The sequence below is a fragment of the Peromyscus maniculatus genome, chromosome 7 (assembly GCF_049852395.1).
Source record: "Peromyscus maniculatus bairdii isolate BWxNUB_F1_BW_parent chromosome 7, HU_Pman_BW_mat_3.1, whole genome shotgun sequence".
NCBI lineage: Eukaryota > Metazoa > Chordata > Mammalia > Rodentia > Cricetidae > Peromyscus > Peromyscus maniculatus.
In genome coordinates this window covers 104770420-104792671 of record NC_134858.1, presented here as the reverse complement: position 1 = coordinate 104792671, position 22252 = coordinate 104770420, and the positions used below count along the sequence as shown (strand labels likewise).

At 43.4% G+C, this 22252-nt stretch overlaps 1 protein-coding gene across 8 annotated transcripts in view; it reads left to right on the top strand.

The window, feature by feature from the left end:
- The first annotated feature begins 4254 nt into the window (after positions 1–4254).
- The window catches only part of Rad54l2 (RAD54 like 2), a 96456-nt gene continuing 78458 nt past the window's right edge, over positions 4255–22252 (top strand). For 2 of the 8 annotated variants that reach the window (XM_042281588.2, XM_006978379.4), the window contains exon 1: positions 4844–4984. The gene's annotated coding sequence lies outside the window, so the exon portion shown is untranslated. Of the gene's footprint in view, positions 4444–4843; positions 4985–5667; positions 6012–16853; positions 16989–17424; positions 17504–22252 lie in introns of those variants that run through there. The other 6 variants (XM_076575456.1, XM_042281587.2, XM_076575457.1 and 3 more) reach the window with 5 other exon arrangements.

The window sequence follows — 22252 nt, the reverse complement described above, 5'->3', positions numbered from 1 at the left end:
CATGGATACCCGTTTCTTTCCCTAGATTTGAAATCTTTGGGGCTATAGAGATGACTCAGTGGTTAAGAGCATATGCTGTTCTTGCTGAGGACTGAGTTTGGATCCTAGCACCCATGTCAGAGGACTCACAATCACCTGTAACTGTAGCTCTAGGGAAACCAGCACCTTCTATCTTCTACATGTACTGGCATACACATGGTTTATACTCTCACAGACATAAACCTGTGAATAAAAATACTTCTTTAACAAAAGAATCTCATTATAGATAGATGGTTGTGAGCCACCATGTGGTTGCTGGAAATTGAACTCAGGACCTCTGAAAGAACAGCCAGTGCTCCTAACCTCTGAGCCATCTCTCCAGAGCTCAGTCAGTAGAGCATGAGGCTCTTTATCTCAGGGTCGTGGGTTCAAGCCCCACATTGGGTGCCATTTCTTATGATCAATTCCCGTGAGTCTATTAAATGGGTAACAGAATTTATTAAGATATAAATTGAGGAAATACACTCATGATTACAGAACAGAGTAGATAGCAGAAGTAGTCCTCTGATCTGAGCAGGAGTGAATCCCTTCTCCAACCCCTTATAAGAGGTCACGTACAACGTCAGGAAGCACCACATCCTTTGGGCCTTATAGCCCAAGGTCATGGGCAGAGCAGATACTACTACAGAAGAAAATTTGGGTTTTTTGAGACAGGATTTCTCTGTGTAGCCTTGGATGTATTGGAAATCACTTTGTAGACCAGGGTGGCCTAGAACTCACAAAAATCTGCCTGCCTCTGGATTAAAAGCTTGTGCCACCTTTGCCTGGCAGGTGCTATAATTTTGGTTGAATACATTTTCTTTGCCTTCAATTTGTATCTCAGTTCCACCTTCTAGAATACAGGTTCATTGGTTTTGTCTCTGTGTTCTAGATGTCTTTGTTGTTGTTGTTATTTTGAGACAGAGTTTCTCTGTGTGTCCCTGACTATCCTGGAACTCCCTCCGTAGACCAAATTGGCCTTGAACTCAGATCCACCTGCCTCTGCCTCCTGAATGCTTGGATTAAAGGCGTGCACCGCTACTGCTCAGCTGCCTTAAAGATCTTAAATGCTATGGTTATGATTTTTAAAATTACTATCTAAATGTAATATTTCTTTAGCCTTGTTTTCAACCCCTGATATTTTCTACTAGTTGGTCTATTTTACTGTGATGCCTTCCTTTTTCTTTCTTTCTTCCTTCCTTCCTTCCTTCCTTCCTTCCTTCCTTCCTTCCTTCCTTCCTTTCTACAGGGTTTCTTTGTGTAGACTTAGTTGTCTGTAGATGAAATTCTAAACAGTCTTAGTAAATAAGAAACACAGAACCAAATACAGAGTTAAAGCCAAAGAGATCAGAGCAAGAGCCACGACTACCTTATCTGACCACCTTGCCACCATCACTTCCCCTGGGAGAGAGATCTTCTTCCTGTGTGACTTGTCTTTTTATTGCCTTTCTGTTCTGCCTTCTCATTGGCTCTAAACCCAACCACATGACTTCCTCATCACTGCCTGTCTATACAGACCTCCAGGTCTCTATGGTTGGTACTGGTATTAAAGGTTCGGGTCACGATGCTTGGCTGTGTCTTTGACCACACAGAGATTCTGCCTGCCAAGTGATCAGATTGAGGGCGTGTGCCACCACCGACAGACTTCTGCTTAATGGCTCGCTTTTACCTCTGATCTCCAGACAATTTTATTTATTAACATACAAATAAAATCACATTTGAGCACAAATAAAATATCACCACAGTTGTCCTGGAACTCATTCTTTAGACCAGGCTGGCCTTGAACTCAGAGAACCACCAGCCTCTGCCTTCCCAGTGCAGGGACTAAAGGCGTGAGATGCATCACTACTGCACAGTGTGGTGCTTTCCTTTAACTTCATTGTTATTATTAGTTTCCATTTTTTTTTTTTTTTTTTTTGGTTTTTTCGAGACAGGGTTTCTCTGCGTAGTTTTGTGCCTTTCCTGGAGCTCACTTGGTAGCCCAGGCTGGCCTCGAACTCACAGCGATCCGCCTGCCTCTGCCTCCCGAGTGCTGGGATTAAAGGTGTGCGCCACCACCGCCCGGCTAGTTTCCATTTTTTATTTTAAGTTTTTTAGCTCTTTAGTTGATTTATTAATATTCTTGAGCTTTTGTAATTTTTGAGATGGGGGTCTCATTTAGCCTTTAATTCCCACTACTGTCTCCCAAATGTTGAGATTATAGGCATGTTGTACTATGTCTGGCTTTATTCACCTTTTCATTCACCAAAGTTCCATGTTTTCAGCATTTCTATCTTTTTTGCTGAAGTTCTTGTCCAAGTCTTGACTTTATCATTTAGGTCTTTTTTGTTGTTACTATTAAACAACAAAACATTCTTAGAAACTACTTAAAACCTTTCACCATTCCTTATCGAACTCACAAGATAGTCTGCACACAAATTGCAAACTTGGGGAATTTTCATTAAGGAAAGATGAGTTTACTGTAATCTGATCTTTTACAAAGTTTTTTTTTTTTTTTAAAGATTTATTTATTTATTATGTATACAGTGTTCTGTCTGCACATATCCCTGCAAGCCAGAAGAGGGCATCAGATCTCATTACAGATGGTTGTGAGCCACCATGTGGTTGCTGGGAATTGAACTCAGGACTTTTGGAAGGGCAAGCAAGTGCTCTTAACCTCTGAGCCATCTCTCCAGCCCCTCTTTTACAAAGTTACTGCAAGGGTCAGCAAGATGGCTTAGTGGGTACAGACGCCTGCTGCCAAGATTAATGACCTGAGTTTGATTCTCGCACCCACGAGTTAAAAAGAGAGAAACAATTCCCACAAGATGTCCCCTGAACCCCACTTGTGCACATCTCCAATAAATAATTTTGTTTGTTTTTTGGTTTTTCGAGACAGGGTTTCTCTGTGTAACTTTGCACCTTTCCTGGAACTCACTCTGTAGTCCAGGCTGGCCTCAAAATCACAGAGAGCCCCCTGGCTCTGCCTCCCAAGTGCTAGGATTAAAGGCATGCGCCACCACCACCTGGCCTAATAAATAATTTTTTAAAGTTATTATATGTTATTGACAACATACTTCCTCTTTTATTATGTATTATTATGGTATGAATATGTATGATGTGGGGGTATGTACATGTAGTGGTCAGATGCAGACTATTGCAGTTAGTTCTAGCCTTCTACTTTTTTTTTCCAGAGACAGGGCTTCTCTGTGTAATTTTGGTGCCTGTCCTGGATCTCGCTCTGTAGACCAGGCTGGCCTCGAACTCATAGAGATCCACCTGGCTCTGCCTCCCGGGTGCTGGGATTAAAGGCGCGCGCCACTACCACCTAGCACCTTTTCAACTCTTGAAGCCAAATTTGCTTTATCTGTCACCCAAGGGTTTCTGTACTAGGAGGCCCCTGGGAAAAAAAATGAAAGACTGACCTTGGGCTACAAAGGGAAGTAAACCAGGTTTGAGGCATGCTTTGTCTATTTACAGCCTAGGATTAACTTGTTCTTACAGCAGCAAAGAATTTCCAGAAACATGCTGCTTTCTATCTCCCCCCTACCTCCGTCCTTTTCAAGAGGGTGCTGGACTGCCTTTAGACATCAGAACACATTTGTAAATCCCAGAAAGATAATCCAAATGGAAATTTATGTGTATTACACAGTGATAAAAACTTCAGATGCTTCAGAGCTTTTCAGAAGAGTTGATTGGAACAAGGTGAAGAGTATGGAAGAGTCTCAGAAGTCAAGCTGGTGAGTAAGAATGGAAAATGGAGAATATGTCAAATTTGTGTTACCTTTTTTGGGATCATCTGTGTCATATCTGAATTCCCAAATAGATAGTTTGGGAAAGCACACCTGAATGTTGATAACCTAATTTGTTCTGAAAGTAGCCATATCTGATATGTAGAGGTGTGAAAGCCCAGAAGTGAGATGGAGTTCAGAAGAGAATTTTTATACTATTAATTTCATGAGGAAAACAAAATAAAGCTTTTTTAAAAAATAGACCTATTTCCCTAATATTTTCATCTTTCACCCATATTCACTTCTGGGCGGGGGGGAGAAAGAGCCAAGGGAATGTAGTGAAGAAAGACAACTACAGAGCTCATAGGAAAGTGGAGAGTACTTGCTAACAATCTCCAACTCCAGGGAGAAAATCCTGTAACCTTAACCTGCGCCAGAGTGTCAGTGATTAAAAAAAAAAAAAAAAAAAAAGCCCCCATCCTCAGCCCCATTCCCCCGAGACTCTGCTACTCTTCAAGCTAATTCTGAAGACAGTTCGAACAACCGAAAGCGCTAGGTGGGTAGGGATAAAGGGCGAAGAGCAAGAATTATATGGCTCGCATCAACTCAAGGGAGAATAACTTTTTTTGGAGGCGACAGCCGTGGTAGCATTGACTATCGGCAGCAACGAGCTTACGCCAATGTAGTCTTTTATATCCGCATCATATCATTCCCGGTAAGTTTTGATATTATCCCAAACTGAGAGTGGCTCAGACTGTATTGTACAGATTCGTGTGTGTATTTGGTGGCTTATGAATACAAATCCATTCACATGGACCCACCACTTCCAGACAGATTCCGGCCTGGGATTTTTATTTTTAATCCCACTTATTCCTGAACAGGTCCTCTGTAGCAAATGCACCTTATTCAATAGGCAAGAATCACTGTTTAGTATCCGTCGCAGGGAAAGAACAACAGGGCTCACAGCGGAACTTTGCTGCGGGTGGCTCGTGTTCCCGTCCGGGTGGCCGGGTGAGCGGGACGGGAGGGGGAAGCTTTCTGGTGCGGACCGCGAGCGGAGGCTGAGAGCGCCGCCGCCGGAGAAGACCGACCCTCGGCCAGAGCCAGCCCGCGGCGCCCGGGCCTGGCTGGCTGCTTCCCGCCTCAGCCGCTGCTCCGGCTCCCGCCGCCGCAGACACCGTCCAGGCGGCCGCGGCGGAACGCGAGGTCCTTCGGCCCAGCCCGGTCCGGTGCGGCCCGGATCCGTGGCACGGGAGGTGAGAGCCCCTGCGGTCCCCTTACTCCCTGCCGGGGCCGCTGGGACCGGCAACAATGGGGACGCGGCCAGGGTCCCCGGCGTGCAGCAGCCTGGGGCAGCCAGCCACTCCTGACGGCTTGGGCCTTGGGGGAGCTGAGTCCGACCTGGGAAACTCCAGTGGCTGGAGGCTTAGCGGGGGTCTTGGCATCCACCCGGGGATTCAGTGGCTTGATATTTGGGGATTTCGTAGTCAAGGAAGGGAGTCGTAATTACCGAGACTTAACTACAGTGGCTGTGCGGTCTTGATGCTTGATACCGGCGCCCTAGACGCTGACCATATCGTGGCGTGGTTTGAGCGAAAGTGGTTGTAATTCGAATTTTAGGGGCCTCGGTGGCTTGGTCCCTAAAGCACACAGGGGCGCGTCCCTCCGTACCCCCTCGGGAGGTCTGGGAATGTATTAGACTGGGCTCGGGCTTGGGGAGAAGAGGCATGGAGAGTTTAGCTTCTCTGAGGTAATTGGTGACTAGTTCCTGGAAAGGCAGGAGCTTAGTTGGGCACAAAAGAGTTGAGCAAAGAGCTAGATGGATCCTTCGCGACTCAGATGTATTCGAGTTAAGAGTGGTTCTCAGGTAGGAAACTTGTCGCAGGAGTAGTGTTGGCTGCCTTGGGTTAGGATGAGGCCGACGTGAGTTGTGAGCTGGGAGGGAAGGAAGATGGCCGGCAAGCTGCTGGGGTCGAAGAATTGGCTTTATGTGGGTCATGGTGGCGGTCCCGGAGTAGAACAAGAGCACTTTGCACAGTGGGCTTCCTGATAGAGAATGACCTCTTACTGCGGAGGAGTGGGTGACTCAGATCTGTGAGATTGCTGCTCTCGCAGGCGGATGTGGCTGACTGTGTTGGTGCCTGGACTTTGAGGCTGGAGTGGGTATTTTTTTTTTTTGAGGGGGGGGGCGCGTTAATGAATTTGTTCCAGAGGAGAGGACAGTGTGGACCTTCCCTTCCTACTCCAAAGTCAAAGTGGTGGCTGTCGCTGGCAGGCGTTTAAGTAAGGAATTTCTTAGTGGTATTTGAATCCAAAGCTTTTCTCTGTTCATTTTTTCCCTTTTCCCCTCTTTATTGAACTATGACTCATACTTTGTTTTTAGCACTGTGGCTATTGTTTGTAACGATAGACAAACTTAGACCCAATAATAATGTTGTAATCCTTGGAGCTTTCAGTACAATTCTTATAAATACAAACTAATTTAAAAGACTTCATTAATTTGTTTTCTGTTATTTTAATAAATGTAACTACAGAGGATGTGAAAAAAAAACTTATCGTTTCTGCTGTTCAAAGCTCTTTACATCCTTAAATCCATGAAATTTCATTGTCTCTTACTGCTGTGATTCCAGTCTGTTAAATCTTTTGTCATCATTTTAGCATCCTTGCTAACTCTCACAGGACGTTATCCTAACTATAAGTGCTGTCTTCGGTGCTTTTGATCTGTACGTTGTGTTTCCATGTCACAGTCTATAGCATTGAGAGGCAGTGTGTAAACTCGAGCTGTGAGTCTTACAGCTGGTGGGCATCAGAGCTTTGGATGCACTATTCAGGTAAAAGTTGGTGTGTTGTCGATATGTATTAAAGGGAAAGCTATATGAACAAAGCCATATCAGGATCATTGTACCATCTGAATTTATCTAGAGTGTATAGAATGTATTGCCTATTTGCAGGCTAGGATTATGAAGTGAGAAGTGAAGTACTTGTGTACCTACCTATACTGATAGTTCTAATTCTAGGGATTTTTTTTTCTTTAAATTTAAGAATAATTTCTGTTGTCGGGTGGTGGTACCCCAGCACTTGGGGAGGCAGAGGCAGGCAGATCTCTGAGTTTGAGGCCAGCCTGGTTTACAGAATGAGTTCCAGGACAGCTAGGACTACACAGAGAAACCCTATCTTAGAGGAGGAGGAGGAGGAGGAGGAGGAGGAGGAGGAGGAGGAGGAGGAGGAGGAGGAGGAGGAGGAGGAGGAGGAATTTCTGTTAAAAAGTTCTCTCTCTTCTCTCCTCTCTCCTCTCTCCTCTCTCCTCTCTCCTCTCTCCTCTCTCCCCTCTCCCCTCTCCCCTCTCCCCTCTCCCCTCTCCCCTCTCCCCTCTCCCCTCTCCCCTCTCCCCTCTCCCCTCTCCCCTCTCCCCTCTCCCCTCTCCCCTCTCCCCTCTCCCCTCTCCCCTCTCCCCTCTCCCCTCTCCCCTCTCCCCTCTCCCCTCTCCCCTCTCCCCTCTCCCCTCTCCCCTCTCCCCTCTCCCCTCTCCCCTCTCCCCTCTCCCCTCTCCCCTCTCCCCTCTCCCCTCTCCCCTCTCCCCTCTCCCCTCTCCCCTCTCCCCTCTCCCCTCTCCCCTCTCCCCTCTCCCCTCTCCCCTCTCCCCTCTCCCCTCTCCCCTCTCCCCTCTCCCCTCTCCCCTCTCCCCTCTCCCCTCTCCCCTCTCCCCTCTCCCCTCTCCCCTCTCCCCTCTCCCCTCTCCCCTCTCCCCTCTCCCCTCTCCTCTCTCCTCTCTCTCTCTCTCCTCTCTCTCTCTCTCTCTCTCTCTCTCTCTCTCTCTCTCTGAGACAGAATTTCTCTGCATCTTCCTGGTTATTCTGGAACTCACTTTATAGACCAGGCTGGCCTTGAACTCAGAGATCTGCCTGCCTCTAAAAGTTTTCTCTTTTATTTTTTTTTAAAGATTTGTTATTATTATTATATTTTTTGTCTGTGGGTATATGAGGGTGTCTGTGGAGGCTAAGAGGCGTCACTCTTCTAGGAGCTAGAGTTACAGGCAATTGTGAATTTTGATGTGTACTTGTGTACCTATACTGATAGGGTGGGTGCTAATAATCAAACTCGGCTCTTCTGAAAGAGCAGGACTCTTAACTGCTGAGCCAGCTATCCAGCCAGGAGTTCTTTTTTGTTGTTTTTGCTTTGTTTTTTGGGGACAAGGATTCTCTGTGTAGCCCTGGCTGTCCTGTACTCACTCTGTAGATCAGGCTGGCCTCTGCCTTCCAGGTGCTGGGATTAAAGGTATGTGCCACCATTGCCTGGCCCAAAATTCTTCCTAAAAATCCTTTTTGAGACAGTGTCTTCACTATGTAACTCTGACTGGCCTGGAATTTGTTATGTATGTCAAAATTACCTCAAATTCACAGAAGTCTGCCTGCCTCTGCCTCCAAGTGCTGGGATTAAAGGCGTGTGCCGCCATGTCCAGCTATGGTTTATTTTTAAGACAGAATCTCAAACTGTAGCTCAGGTTTGCCTAGAACTCACTGTGTAGCCCAGACTTCAGCCTGGCCTTCAACTCAGGCAATCCTCCTCAGCCTCCCAGTGTTGTGATTATAGGTTTATACTCTGCAAGTCATTTATTCATGTATAAACTTATGATTTGCTGCCTTATCCCAGTAACTGTGTTAGGCAGCTCTAAAGTGATATTTTGACATTCTAATAGTGCTAGTTACAGTTAAGAAGTAGCTGTACGTGTATGAAGAAGTGACTCAGGTATAACAAGGTTTTATGAAATAGAGCAGTTAAGTACTCCCACTCCCCCAGACAGGGTTTCTCTGTGTAGACCTGGCCATCCTGAAACTTAACTATGTAGACCAGGCTGGCCTCGAACTCAGAGATCTGCCTTCCTCTGCCTCCCAAGTGCTGGGATTAAAGATGTGCACCACCACACCCAGCAAAGGCCCCATTTTTTATCTTTTCATGCATAAAGTATAGACTAAACCCAAGTTTTTCCTTAGTTAACCTGCATCCTAGGAAAAATTCTTCCTTTGCTCTCTTCTTTTTATGTGTCCTGATGAAAAATAAATTTAAAATCAATATACTTAGATCATAAATTATTTTAAAGAGCACTGAGATTTTTATTTCATCTGGGAATTCTTAGTCAAAGAAAGTAAAACTGGTTCATACATTGCTTTGAAGACAAGGTGACTACTTAAGTATTTTTGACTCCTTGAGTGACTCAGCTTCACTTCAGTTTGAGAGAGATTTCCTTCTATTTTGTTGCTTTCGAGACAGGGTCCAGATGTAACCCAGGACTGCTTGTACCTCTGGATGCCTCTGTCTCCACCCACCAGGGCTGGGGTACCAGGCTTGTGCCACATCTGGCTAGACTTTTCAGTTTCTTTCGAGGACCTAGTACAATGGGAAGAACAGTCTTTGGAGTCATTCTCCTTTGCTGCTTTTGTTATTTGAGATAGGGTATCTTATAGCCCAGGCTGGCCAGGGTCTCATGTAACCCAGATTAACCTTATGTAGTTGGGATGACCTTAAACTTCTGATCCTCCTCTCTTCACCTCCTGTTAGTATTTCAAGTGTGCACCATTTGCTGGCTTATATTGTGCTGGGGATCAAACCCAGAGCATTGTATATGGCACTTTTATATAGCACTCTACCAACCAGGTTGCATTCTAGCCTTTACTTTTGCTTCTTGCTTGCTTTTTTGCTCATTTGTTCTTGAGACAGGTCTTACTATGTAACCCTGACTGGCCTTGAACTTGCCACTCTCCTGCTTTAGCTTTCTAAATGCTGGCATTACTTGTATGCACCACCAAACTATTTCTTGCCTTTGACCCTGGGCAAGTTGTGTGTATGTGTGTACATATGCATATGTATGCATGTTCATGTGTGTATATGTGGGTATGGAGGCCAGAGGTCAACCTTGGGTATCTTTTTTTTAGGTTCTGTCCACCTTGTTTTTTGAGATAGGGTCTCTCACTGGCCTTGAACTTCCTTAAGTAGGGTAAGTTGATGGCTAGCAAGACCTGGGGATCCTCTTCTTTCTGCCTCCCATTTCTGGGATTACAATCACATGATACCATACCTAGGGTTTATATGTGGGTTCTGGTGATAAAACTCATGTCTTCATGTTTGCACATCAAGCCCTTTACTCTTTTTTTTTTTTTTTTTTTTTTTGGTTTTTCGAGACAGGGTTTCTCTGTGTAGCTTTGCGCCTTTGCTGGAACTCACTTTGGAGACCAGGCTGGCCTCGAACTCACAGAGATCCGCCTGCCTCTGCCTCCCAAGTAAGCCCTTTACTCTTAACCTCTCTAACCTTTATGGGTTGTAGGGCGAATGGAGATACAGGCATATCAGATGACCAGTGTTGGCTCTTAATAAAGGAAGTGTGTATTACAGAACAGGGGCTGCTGCCATACCACCTCCTCCCCTGCCTCCTTGTCTGCCTCCTTGGCTTTTTCCTTTTGAGCAGGTTCACACTCTAGCCTAGACTCGCTTTGAACTTGCAGCAGTTCACTTGCTTCATCTTCTTGGATGTTCAATTGCAGGTGTCAGCCACTGTACCTGAACTCAGGAGCTGCTATCCTAAGTAATAGTAGTAAAATGTAGCTAGGTGCTTTGTAGAAGTGAGGGACTCAGTTACCTGGTCTGATGTGGAAGGCAAGAACTGTCCAGTGTGCATCTGCTGGTGCTCAGGTGGCAGGAACTGTTGAGATTGTCTTTTTCTAGTACCAGTAAGTAGGAGTGCACATATAAAGTCTAACACCTGCAGCTTTTTTCTCTGGCGGTTTCTGGGGCATGTCCTTGTTTGGGAGCAGTGAACTTTCCCAGTGACAGAACACATCTTTGGCTTTCTTCTGTTGGCTTCTGGGAACCTGTCTTTGGTCTTTCTGTGTGGAGGGCTCCAGATGTTGGAGAGATTTGTCATCTAATTGGGGCTGCTTTGATAGAATCTAGCACTCTGTTCAGACAGTTTGTTTTATTCAGTTTTAGTCATATTTTGTGTGTGTGTGTGTGTGTGTGTGTAGAAGGACAGAGGGGTATCAAATCAGATTACCTGGCACTGGAGTTACAGGCAATTGTGAGCTGCCTTATGTGGGTGCTCAGAACGTGCTCTTAACCACCTAGCCTCTTCCCAGCCCTCAGACATGTTTTTGATGGACCAAAGGTTGCAGGCTTTGTTAGAGAATTATTCAGTCTATTTATTTATTTATTTATTTATTTATTTATTTATTTATTTATTTATTTATTTATTTATTTATTTATTTATTTATTTATTCATCTATCTATCTATCTATCTATCTATCTATCTATCTATCTATCTATCTATCTATCTATCTATCTATCTATCCATCCATCCATCCATCCATCCATCCATCCATCCATCCATCCATCCATCCATCTATCTATCTATCTTTGGTTTTTTGATATAAGCCCTAGCTGTCCTGGAACTCACTCTATAGACCAGACTAGCCTCGAAACTCACAGATCTGCATACCTCTGCCTCCTTAGTGAAAAACAAAATTCCACTAATAATCAAGGGGAAAATTAAGGTGTGGCCAGAATGATTTGACATAAGCAACCCCTAAATCCTCTGCAATCTTACATTAGTGAAATCTACTGTTCATTTTAGAGAAGTCTTCAAATTCCAGTTAAGAGTAAATAATGTTTTACTGGCCTGGAAATACCATGAGCATCTCACATGTCTCTGACTGAACCTTTTCTAAAGATTTTTCAACATGACCCTTATCTTTTAGTTTCTCATCTAACATAATGATACTTGCAGCCAAGTTATAAAGCTGTAAGTGGTTTTGATTCTGACTTTTTAGAGGCCTCACTGAAGTCATTGTCACCATATTCAGGAGAGAAGACTATTTGACCAAACTTTATCGGGGAATTTGAAGTCAGTGATTATAAAGCTGTTCATACCAGTTCTCTTCTTGGGCTAATACTGTACAAATACTGAATAGTGTGTGGCCAACTTTAAGGCTTGAGCCAAGAATTCAGACATCTCCCCTCCATATTCCCACAACTTCCTGAGAGATTGAGCTCAGGCTCTGTGCATGGTTAGGACAAATATTCTACCCTGAGCTTCATCCCCAGCCCTGTTCTTTTCACTTGTTCTTTATTTTTCTGCCACATGCATCTAATGCACACTTCCCTTGGATGGCTGTCTGTCCTTTGGAGGCATTGCAGTTTGGGGTGCTTCTCTAACAGTCATACTGAGTTGTTCAGTTTTGGTGTTTTTGAATGTTTTCCATTACTAGATTTCAAACTACTCAAGGATAGGACTTAAAAAAGAGATTTAATGTGTTTTTTAAATTTATGTATATGGCTGGGCAGTGGTTGTGCCCACCTTTAATCCTAGCACTCAAGGCAGAGGCAGGCAGGTGGATCTCTGTGAGTTCGAGGCCTGCCTGGTCTACAAAGTGAGTTCCAGTACAGCCAGAACTACATAGTGAAACCCTGTCTCAAAAAACAACAACAAAAAATATGTATATGTGTGTATACTGCATATATGCCTGGTGCCATCAGAGGCCAGAAGATGGCATCAGATCCCCTGGAACTGGAATTAACAGGTGGTTGTGAGCCACTTGATGTGAGTGCTGGGAACCAAACTTGGGTCCTCTTCAGGAGTAGCAGGTGATATTAACCACTGAGCCATCTCTTTAGCCCAAGGACAAGATTTTTAAATTTTATTTCCCTTTCTCCCCCCCTCCCCCCTTGTTTTTCGAGACAAGGTTTCTCTGTGTAATGGTCCTGGGTATCCTGGAACTCACTTTGTAGACCAGGCTGGCCTCAAACTCATAGAGATCCACCTGCCTCTGCCTCCCAAGTGCTGAGACTAAAGATGTGTGTGTGTGCCACCACCGCCCGGCTTCCCTTCTCTCTCTCTCTTTCAAATTTTTCTTTTTTCTTTTTTGTTTTTTTGAGACAGGGTTTCTCTGTGTAGCTTTGGTACCTGTCCAGAATCTCACTCTGTAGACCAGGCTGGCCTAGAACTCACAGAGATCCTTCTGCCTCTGCCTCTCGAGTGCTGGGATTAAAGGTGTTCGCCACCACTGCCCAACCTCTTTTCTTTTTTAAAAATATCTATTTGTTTATTCTCTCTCTCTCTCTCTCTCTCTCTCTCTCTCTCTCTCTCTCTCTCTCTCTCTCTCTCTGTGTGTGTGTGTGTGTGTGTGTGTGTGGAGGTCAGTTGACATGTGGAGGTCAGTGGACAACTTGTAGGGAACTTGTGATTCTCTTACCTTAGTCTCCCTAGTGCTGGGATTACAGATGAGTGTCACAACACCCAGTTTTGTTTACCTGTATATCCCAGACCTAACTGTTACTGGCACAGAGTAGCTACTTGGCAAATGTTTGTTGAGGGAGGGATTAAATGACCTCTGCTTGTGACTGATCTGAAATCATGGTGTGTGTAGTGGTGTGATGAAGGTCCTGGCTTGGATGCATCGGATCTGCACGCACTCTGAAGCAGTGCTCTGCGTTTGTATTCTAGATTACTAGAGGCGTCACTTTATTTTACTGGGAAAATAGTGTTTATTCTATGTCTTCTTTAAGACAGGGTCTTGTTGTGTAGCCCAGGCTGGATTTGAACTTGCGGTCCTTCTGCCTCAGCCTTGCAAGTACTGGGAATAATGGCATGTGCTACCAAACCTGCCTGTGTTCATGGGTTCGGGGCTGGGGACTGTTACTTTCTCTTTTTGGGTCTTAGGTTTCTTTGGTAGCCAGTGTGGCAGCTCCTCGGTATTGTTTAGATCGTCCACTGGCTGTTTATTGTGCTAGGCATTGCCCTCATTCATAAAAAGTGGCTAGTTTGTACCACTAGGTCCAGACAACTGTGAAGCTGCCCCCTGTTTAGGAGTGGGAAATGAATTCAGCTGTAGGATGTTGTGCTGGTGGGCTCTCTGGAGGCCTCAATAGACTAATCGACAATGTACTCAAGAAAGAGGATTATTTTACTAAGCTTTATTCGGGAATTTGGATTCAATGACTTTGGAACTGTTTGTACCAGTTCTCTGCTCAGCTCAGTACTGAAATTGATAGATTGTTCTACGATGCTTCGGGTTCTGATTTGTTTACCTAGAAGGCACAGAAGTATGTACCCCTACTCTTGATTATTAAAAAAAATTTGTCTCTGTCTACCTATCATCCATTCTTCCTTCCTTCCTTCCTTCCTTCCTTCCTTCCTTCCTTCCTTCCTTCCTTCCATCCATCATCCATCTATTTTATCTATCATCTATCTATCTATCTATCTATCTATCTATCTATCTATCTATCTATCTATTCAAGCACACATGTCATGGCACATGTGTAGAGATGAGAGGTAAACTCGAGGGAGTTAATTTTTCTCTACTTCCACTATGTTCCACCATATGTGTTCTGGGAATCAAACTCAAGTTGTCAGGCTTGGCAGTAGGAACTTTACCAGCTGACCCATCTCTGTAGCCTCACTATCTAGTTTCTTTTTTTTCCTTTCCGTTTTTTTTTTTTTTTTTTTTTTTTTTTTTGAGACAGGATCTTCATTATATGTAGACTTGGCTGGCAGGAAACCCTCACTATGTTATCCAGGTTAGCTCTTGACCTCACAGAAATCTGCCTACCTCTGCCTTCCAAAATACTTTCCTAATGTTGGAATTAAAAGCATGTCTTACTACAAGATGCTCTTAGTAGTAAAATACACACAACATTTAAGTTAGTGTGATTTTCTGGGTGTAGTGGCATGGCTTTAATGCCAGCAGAGGCAGGCAGATCTCTGAGTTCAAGGCCAGCCTGGTCTACATAGAGTTCCAGGACAGCCAGGGCTACACAGAAAAGCCCTGTCTTGAAGAACTCTTCCACCCAAAGAAAATACTGTGCTTTAATTTTCATGGGTGATCAGATTATATAGAAATCCTTCTGAAAGCTGAGTGTTAGTAAGCTTATTGAAACTTCAGTAATGCAGTTACTGTTTTCATGCAGGTAACCAACATACCAGACTGAAGAAAAGAAGAAGAAAACATGAAAAAATAACTACAGTTAGGTTTAGCACAAAAATTGACATGATATACAGAGGAAAAGTGGGGCAAGCAGAAAGTACTTTAAATTGACAATGGCTATTAAGTTGAAGGTATTTTTGTGAGCAATGTTGCAGTATTGAGAAGTTGTTTTAGTATAAGTTGGGAGCAATAAAAACATGGAAAATTTTAGCTTTCCGCAGACACACTGAAGGTGCTGACACTCAGTTTGATGAAAGCACTGATGAGTACAGAACATCCTTGCTTTCCTAAGTTAAGTATAGTCCATATATGTGTCCTTTTTGTTTGTTATGTGTTGTTTTGAGACAGTTTCATTCAATAGCCAAGGCTATCCTAGAAATCCTCTGGCCTTAGCCTTTGTGGTAGTTTGAATGCAATTGGCCTCCATCATCCCAAAGGGAGTGACACTGTTAGGAGGTGTGGCCTTCTTATTGAAGTAGGTGTGGCCTTGTTGGAGGATGTGTGTCACTGTAGGGAATGGGCTTTGAGGTGTCTTTTGCTCAAGCTTCACTCAGTGGGACAGACAGTTAAATTTCTGTTGCCTTCTGATCAATATGTAGCTAGTGCCACATCTGCCTGCACGCTGCCATGCTCCCCATCATGATGATAACGGACTAAACCTCTGAAACTATGAGCTAGCCAGTTAAATGTTTCCCTTATAAGAGTTGCCGTGGACATGGTGTCTCTTCACAGCAATAGAAACCTTAAGTCACCTCCTAAGAGCTGAGCTTATAGGCATGAACTACTGCCATAAAGTACATCTGACTACGTTGTACTTTATGGACCATCGAGATGACTTAGCTGGGAAGGGTTGCTTGCCATTGAGCCCGATGACTTGAATTGGTTCCCCGGAACTCACATGGTCTGACTATACATGCACACTCCATACCCTAAATAAATAAATAAATAAATGTTGAAAAAATTATATAGCCCGAGATAGTGGGCTCATAGCCCTGGCTCAGGAACATAGCCCTGGCTCAGGAACTCAATATATAGACCAGACAGAGATGTACCTGCCTCTGCCTCCAGAGTGCTGGACTAAAGGTGTACATCATCACATCTGGCAATAAAATAATTCTTGATGATCTAATATATTCCCAGGAGGCTTTATTCAAAATATAGAAAGGACAGAGAAGCCCTTCCTTAAAAAAACAAATAAATAGCTGGGTTATGGTGACATACACCTTTAATCTCAGCACTCAGGAGGCAGAGGCAGGTGGATTTCTGGGTTCAAAGCCAGCCTGGTCTACATAATAAGTTCAAGGACAGCCAGGGCTACACATAGAAACCCTGTCTCTAAAATCAACAAACAAAAAACTCCAAAAACAAATAAATAAACAAAACAAAATATAGAAAGTGATAGACATTGTATCTTAAACATCTATCATGTGAAGGTAAACACAGGCCTCAAACTCAAGAGATCACTTGCCTTTGCCTTCCTAGTGCTGGCTTTAAAGGCATGCACCACCACTGCCTGGCTAATTTATTTTCTTTAATTTTATTTACATTGATGTTTTACCTGCATATGTGTCTGTATGATGGTATTAGAGCCTTTGGAACTGGGCTTACAGACAGCTATGAGCTGTCATGTGGGTGCTGGGAATTGAACCCAGGTCCTCTGGAAGAACAGCCAGTGCTCTTGACTGCTGAGCTATCTTTCCAGCCCCTTGTCTTTTATTTTTGTATGATAGTCTACAACTCATGCTGTAGACCAGACTGGCCTCGAACTCACAGAGATCTGTTTGCCTCTGCCTCATAAGTGCTGGGATTAGAGGCGTGTGCCACCACCATCCAGCTCTTCAGTGATGAGGACAAAGAATGCTTTCTATGTTCACCCAACCTGAGGAAGGAAGACTCCTTTGCATTTTCTGAAGCTTTCCCTTTGTTTTATTAGTCAAGAGTTGCAGCAGGTAACTTAATGTGAGAGCCCTTAATGGGCTGGCAACAAGGAGGACTCCAGTCATAAGACACAAAGTGTCTTCGATAGCAGTATCTAATAGGAGCTTTTACCCCTCCAGATGCCTGCACAGTGGCATCCTTCTGCTCTCTTACATCAGAAAGGAGTGAAGCAAAGAGCTCTAGAATGTAAGAGAGCAAAGGGGGACACAATAGAAAAGTTCTTGGGAAGAGGAAACCTGGAATTTATGGAACTTGGGAGGTGGAGGAAGGAGGATCAGGAATTCAGGTTTCTCTTCCACTGTCTATGAAGTTCAGGGCATCCTAGGCTACATGAAACCTTCTCTCAGATAGGGTATGTAGATAAACATAATAGGACCTCATAGGAACATATATGATACCATGCCCAAATTTTATGGATTGGCTATTTCTGAGGGATCTTCATAGGGGGAAGGAGGGAGGGAGATGGGGGGCTTATTAGAACAGCTTAGTGTGATCCAGCTAGTCTGATGGCTGTCTATCAGCAGAAGGTCCAAGAATCCAGTCCACAAGGCTGGATGTTTCAGCTGGTCTTCAGTATATACACTGGAATCTCAAAAAAGTAGTCTGTAATGTCAGTGAAGGAAGGACTTACCAGCCAGACCAAGCAGGCAGAGAGAGGGCACACTTTCTTCTCCCCTGTCCCCTGTATAGTCTGCCAGCAGAAAGTGTGGTCCAGAAGACGAGAGTTAAAAGTGGGTCTTTGAATGTCAAGTGATTTAATTACAGAAGGAAAAAAAAACCTCTCACAGGTGTGCCAGCTGCTTGGGTTTTAGTTAATTCCAGATTAGTCAAGTTGACAACCGAGAATGAACGGCCACCACACACACGGTGAGCATCTTGAAACTGAAAGAAGTCCTTACAGTAACTCATAGAAGATGGCCATGATAGTAGTTCTCTCTCCCCATCTTTCTTTCCTTCAAACAATTATTTTGGTCTTTTGAGACAAGATTTTGCTGTGTAATCCAGGCTAGCCCAGACTTGGTCTTCCTTTCTCAGCCTCCTCGGTGTTGGGACTATAGACATGTACTACCATACCTGGCTTATTTCCATCTCCAAGATGAGGAAATAAGCATAAAGAGACTTAGTCACTTGGGAAATATCACTATTTTAGTTCTGGCTGGTATAGCAAAATGCCATCAATTAGGGAAACACATTTATTCTCAAGTTCTGGAGGGTGGTTTTCCAGAGTGGGAGTACTGGATGATTTGGCCCTTGGTAGCAGCTCTCACTCTGGTTTTCAGGTGATACCTTCTTACTGTACCCTCAAACAGTAGATAGAGAGATCATCCCTTGATGTTTCTTTTAAAGTACCACTTTATTTAATGAAGGCTTGTACCTTTGTGTACCAGTTACTTCCCAAATGTTCCATCTCCAAATACATCTGAAGATATTAAAGACTCAATGTAAAATCATGAGAGTTGGGACTGGAGAGATGGCCCAGCAGTTAAAAATACTTACTACTCTTGCAGAGGACCAGGGTTCAGTTTCCAGCACCTACAGCAGATGGTCCAAAACCTCCCATAACTCCAAGAGTATCTGATGCCCTCTGGCTTCTTTGGACACCTGCATACAGGGGGTACACATAAACTCATGCAGGCACCTATACATATACATATATGTATTTAAATTTTAAGGTATAGGGCTGGAGAGATGGCTCAGAGGTTAAGAACACTGGCTGTTTTTCTAGAGGTCCTGAGTTCAAATCCCAGCAACCACATGATGGCTCACAACTATCTGTAATGAGATCTGGTACCCTCTTTTGGCATGCAGACATACATGCAGGTAGAACATTGTATACATAATAAATAAATACATCTTAAAACATTATTTTTTGAGGGTTGAAGGACACAAAAACATTCAACCATATCATTCATTTTTGGTAGTAATGGGGTCTCTGTTTTCAGGGACCCCAGACTCTGACACACTTAGAAAGTCTTCAGCTGTTGGAACCCCAGCCTTGTGTGCTGCACTCTCTATAGTTCCAGTGACTCTCCCATCTAATATACTTAGATTCTGTGGAGTTTGACCCTTGCTGGTGCCTTTCCTGGAAACATAGTCTGGTCTCATTCTCTGCTTCCCTCTGTGACGTTCCGTGCAGACTCCCTTTCTTCACTCCTGGGTTAGCTCCCTCCTGACTGTCGTCTTTTCACCATAGCCCTCCTGAGGATCTCCCAGCACCTGAGGCTTTGGCCACCAGAATATAGTGAGAACGCCCAAATCTCTGGCCCCAGTCTGTTTCTTAGTCGCCCTTTTGTCATTTCAGTGTTAGCAAATACTGTTACCAGCTTGTTGTGCAAATTGGAAGCCAGGGTCATAGAAAGAAGCTTAGGTTTTGGAGTTGGAAGTCTGTCAGAATTACATTCTGCTGTTCCCTACCTGTGTATATTTGGGGCAAGTCACTTAATCTCTTTCAACCATCGATTCCTTTTCTTTGGAATGACAATAATAGTACTTCCATGCTGGTATTGTGAACATTCAGTGGAAGAATATGATAAGGCACTTGACAATTTGATGACTATTTATGGGACCCTTGCTATATTCCTGAAATGTGGATGCTGGGACTTAGTGATGAGCAAGTCTTAGAGGGCTCCACTGGCCATTGAGTCTTAGGGTTTTATTTCCTTCGTCCCTGATGTTCTTTTTTCCCTTCTCATTGATGTTATTAGAGTTCAAGGTCTCATCACTTTGTGCTCAGATGGCCACACAGCTTTCCACCTAATTTCCCTGTCTTCACATAGCCACCAGAGTGTGTTTTTTTTAATTGAAAATTCATATGAAGCCACTTGCCTGTTTGAGATCCTCTGTGGTTTCAGAAGGAGCAAATGGATTGTGGGGAGGATTTTGTGTATATGGTTATGGGAGGATATACTGAGCTCAAGAGCTCACTGGCATAGTTGTTGAAGCTGCGAAGAGGCACAGACAGACAAGTGGAACTAAGAGCTGCACATTTGCCGTCCTTGTTCAAGACAAAGCCCAGGCTCCTTAGCAAGTGCCCAGGATATGAACAGTCAGAATCTCCTGTGGTGCCCTCTGTTGTTCTCCGTTTTCCTCCCCTCTTCAGAGCTCTGGATGGTCTGAGTATCCAGCTCACATAATGGAATTGTCCAATATGTGACTTTTTTTTTCTTTTCTTTTTTTTTTTTTTTTTTTTTTTTTTTGAGACAGGGTTTTTCTGTGTAGTTTTTGGTGCCTGTCCTGGAACTCACTCTGTAGCTCAGGCTGGCCTCGAACTCACAGAGATCTGCCTGGCTCTGCCTCCCGAGTGCTGGGATTAAAGGCATGTGCCACCACCACCTGGCATTTTTTTTTTTTTTTGGTTTTTACATTTTTTTAATTGAAAAAAGTTTTCATACACTATATTCTGATAATGGCTTCCCCTCTCCCAACTCCTAGATCTTTCCCACCCTTCCACTTCCATGCCTTTTCTTTCTCTTTTTAGAATGAGACAGGCAAACAAATAAACATGAACCCAAATTAGAAAATATATATATATATGTGTATATATTATATTATATATATATATATATATTTATATACACAAACAAATGTACAAGTGCACACAGACACAAACCTCATAAAACCACAAAATGTTTTGTTTTGTTTTTGAGACAGAGTTTCATTATTTACCCCTGACAGGCCAGATACTCTCTCGTCATTCAGGCCTGCTTTAAACTCACAGAGATCCACCCACCTCTGCCTACCAAATGCCAGGATTAAATGCACTATTTAAACATGAATTATATCACCACTCTTTTTTTTAAAGATAAAAAATTTATGTGTATATGTGTGCTCTTGGTGCCCTTGGAGGCCAGAAGAGGGCATTAGATCCCTGGCACTGGAGTTACAAGTGGTTGTGCACTGTCATGTGGGAGCTGGGAACCAAACCTGGGGGTCCTCAGGCAGTGCTCTTAACCATTGAGCCTTCTCTCCAACCCTATAGGGTGTTTTGTTTTTTGAATGTTGACTTTTTTAGTAAAAGGAAAAAGAAGGCAATTTATTCACTGTGGACACAATGGAAAGAGGGACAAAGAGATCTAGTGACCCCCTCAAGTTCTTGTTTTTGGAGATAGTGTCTCTGTAGCCCTGGGATGGGGGTGGGAGCTGTGAACTCTTTATTTCAATTAGTGATCATCCTGCTTCTCTCTACTTCCCTAGTGCTAGGATTGAAGTCATCTAACAAAAGAATAAAGAAGATAATATTAACTTTTTTTTTAGGTTAAACTGCCAACCAGAGATTAAAATTGCTTATTTTTGGATGCATTTCCTTCATGTTTTTGCCCCCTGTTCATATATAAGTACTGTTTTATTTAAGTTGGATTCTAAATATTAATTCATATTTTCTGCTGGCACTCTGTTGTTTTTGCTCTTTACTCTTTGCCAGGCCCACCACCCAGCTCTCAGATAAATTATACATGGAGGCTTATTCTTAATTATAAATGTCTGGCCTTAGCTTGGCTTGTTTCTAGCCAGCTTTTCTTAAATTATCCCATCTATCTATTTTTGGCCTCAGGGCTTTTATCTTTCTATATTCCTGTATAACTACCCTTCTTCTTACTCCATATCTGGCTGTGTAGCTGGGTGGCTACCCCCTGATGTCCTCCTCCTTGATCCCTCTTGCTTGCTCTTCTTCCTTTCCTCCCAGAGTTCTCCTTCTGTTTATTCTCTCTGCCTGCCAACCCCGCTTATTAATCTCTCCTGCCTTGCTATTGGCCATTCATCTCTTTATTAAACCATCAGGTGTTTCAGATAAGCAAAGTAACAGCTTCACAGAGTTAAACAAATACAATATAAAAGGATGCAACATCTTTGCATCATTGAACCAATGTTCCACAGCATAAATAAATGTAATACATGTTAAAATAATATTCTACAACAAGCCTCTGATATATTACACTCTAAAAATAGTCTTGAAAACCTTAAAGTTTACACTATTGTATTTTATATAGTCAGATATACTTTTCCTAAATAGGTCAGTTGCCTTTTTGGCAATGTGATCTGTTTTAGATATTGGTAGTTTTGTTTATGAACATCACCAGGTTTGTCTTGCCTGCTCAGGTTAAGGTGAAGTAGGAATCACTGTTAACCTAATTGAATGTGCCATACCAGATTTCTTTTCTTTTTATTCTTTAATTTTTTTAAAATTGTGTGTATGTGTGTGTGCACGTGGACATAATACAACACAGTATAGGTAAGAAGATGAAAAGCTTTATGGAGTTGGTTTTCTTCTACCTTACACAGATTCTTAGCTTCAGGGGATCAAACCCAGGTTGCCAGGTGGGCAAGTACCTTTACCTGCTGATCCATTGTGATGGTTACTGTTTAAAGTCAATTTGACAGAATCTGAGATCACCTGGGAGAAGGATCTCTGGGTGTGCTTATGGAATTAGCTTGGTTGTGTTAACTGCCAGCTGTGGGTGATGCCATCCTCAAGGCAGAGATCCTAGACTGGATAAGAATGGGAAATGGGAGCTGAGCTCTAGCATGTGTGCATTCATGCATTCGTTGTTTTCTGCTTCCTGCCAGGAGAAGCAATGTCACCAGGTGCTTGGAGCTCCTGCTACCACGACTTCTAGCAAT